The 2,370-nt window shown below is 42.2% G+C and overlaps 1 pseudogene; it reads right to left on the reverse strand.

Annotated features, from left to right (window-relative positions):
- Nucleotides 1-890: 890 nt before the first annotated feature.
- On the reverse strand, nt 891-1,426 carry LOC116093257 (annotated as a pseudogene).
- Between the last annotated feature and the right edge of the window lie 944 nt (nt 1,427-2,370).

Raw genomic sequence — 2,370 nt, forward strand, 5'->3', positions numbered from 1 at the left:
TATATATATATATATATATATATATATATATATATATATAATTTTATTAGGAATAATTCCCAGTGGGTTATGAAGAAAGCTTATTCATTGAATTTGATGAGTTTTCACAAATTCTTAATGAAGATATGTTCATCAATAAACAGTAAAATACCAGCAGAACTATCATATACTGGGCAAAGAGTCAGGCTGATTCCAAAAGCAACATGCAAAAACATAAAAAAGATAATAATATAAAGGAAGACAATCTGCTGAGTGTTAAAAGTTATCTCAACATGTACTCTTGGCAAGCAGCACAGAATTAGCTATCAAATCCAAACCACATCAAATTTGCCTGATAGAATCCAGGAGTCAAAATGTGAGGGTGGTGGGGGGAATCCTCAATACAAGAAAACAGAATAGTGTTTTGGAGCACGTCCCTGGCCTGTTCAAGCATTAGTAGAAAAATCTTTTTTGGCAAGGGGTTGAAATACATACAAATGGAATGCTACACTTTTAAATCAGCAGACCATCCAAGGAATGATTAAAGCTATCTTTAAAACATTATCCTAGTAACTTTAAAACATTATCCTTGTGGGCTCAAAAAACACTCAAAACAAATTTGTTTAAAGGTGTCAGTCACAATAGCTATATATCCAGGCACTAGGTTCAAGGGAAGTATAATAATGGATACTTTTCTTTCCCAAGGAGAATTTCTCTTAAACCCAAGCATGTTACTAAACAGCAGCATTGTTCTTGGTAAACAGTAATTGGCAACAAAACAAGTTTTAAACGCTGTAATTTCTGCCCAAACCTGTCTCAAACCTTTAATAAGCAAGATGCAAATTAATTTTGCTGTAACAAGCCTAGACCAAGTCTATCAAACACGTCCTTGGTTAGATATCCAGTTTCATTTAATGTTTTGAAAGTTCATTTGACCGCCAATCCAGTCCCTCATACAGACCTTGTAGCACAAGTGGCTTGGACATACCATGTTCTGTTCCGGAGGGACTGAAGACCTAACTTATCTGTCATCTCACTGATGGCCATAGCGTTTGGCAAGTCATGTTTGTCTGCAAAAGGCAGCAGCACTGCGTCCTGCGGCTCATCTTCCAGAAACATTTTCTGCAGCATAGCTGCTGCTTTCTGGATTCTTTCATGATCATTGCTATCTACCACAAAAATGAGGCCCTGGGTATCCTGGAAGAAAACACCTCCAGAGAGGTCTAATTTTATCTTGACCACCAACATCCCATACCGTGAAACAAATATTCTTATATTCTATTGCTTCCATATTAAAACCAATGGTAGGAGTGGTGGTGACTATTTCCCCTAGTTTCAGTTCATACAGAATTGTCATATTGCCAGCAGCATCCAATCCAACCATCAAAAGGTGCATCTGCTTCTTGCCGGAGAGGCCCGAGAAGAGAGAGGAGATGGTGAGGTCCATAGCAGTGGTGGCACTTGACGATCAAAAAGAAGGGGTCTGGTGCACCCTTGGGCCTTCACGGTTCCGGCTCACAACTGTGTGGGCGGAAGAGAAAACGCCAAAGATCCGTCTCACAGGCCTGAGTGTCAGCGAAGCCGCGGGACCTGCTCATCGACTGGTGAGGTGGCTCCGGCACAGCGTTAAGTGTTTGGCTGTGCCATGTCACACGGCAGCCACGGAGACCTCTCTTGCTCTTAAAACAGTGGTATAGTGTGGATTACTCATTCTAAATACTTTAGCATCTAAACTGAGACAAAAGACAAGCAGATGAGCCACATCCTAGACTCATTGCTCGGATCACTGAGCATAGCCCGGCTGTTCACCCAATGGTACCTCAAATAAGGATACTCAAGACAATGGAAGAAAAATTTCCCTACACTCTACAAGAATCAAGGGTGAAAGGAGGAAGTGAGACTGTTGGGAAGAGACAGCCATAGCCCAAACAAGAGCTGGTAGTGGCTTCGTTGGTGATGCGGCCAGGATTGTGGGTTGGAAGCAGATTTGAGACACAAGCTCTTGGACTTGGTAAAGGGATGGAAACTGATGGTGAGAGAGAAGCAGCAAGGACAGCTTTCAACTTTATGTAGCTTGAACAGCTTGGTGTGGTGTGCCACTCACCAAGAGAGAAAACACTGGGGAAAAAAAAAATGTCTGCAGTGGGGATAGCGGTGGTGGAAATGGAGAGTTTCCCTCTGAACATCTGAAGTCCGTGAGACATTCTGTAGACGAGATGTCAATTACTGGCTGAATATGCCAGCCAGGAGTTCAGCAGAGAAGTTTGAAGATGGAAATGTGTGAGTCACCACCATAAAGATGTTATTTAAAGCCAAGGAAAGGGTTAGAACCACCTACAGAGAGAAGGTGGATTCCTGCCCTTCTAGACTCCCTCCACACAGTCCTCCACC

The sequence above is a fragment of the Mastomys coucha genome, unplaced genomic scaffold (assembly GCF_008632895.1).
Source record: "Mastomys coucha isolate ucsf_1 unplaced genomic scaffold, UCSF_Mcou_1 pScaffold16, whole genome shotgun sequence".
Classification (NCBI taxonomy): domain Eukaryota; kingdom Metazoa; phylum Chordata; class Mammalia; order Rodentia; family Muridae; genus Mastomys; species Mastomys coucha.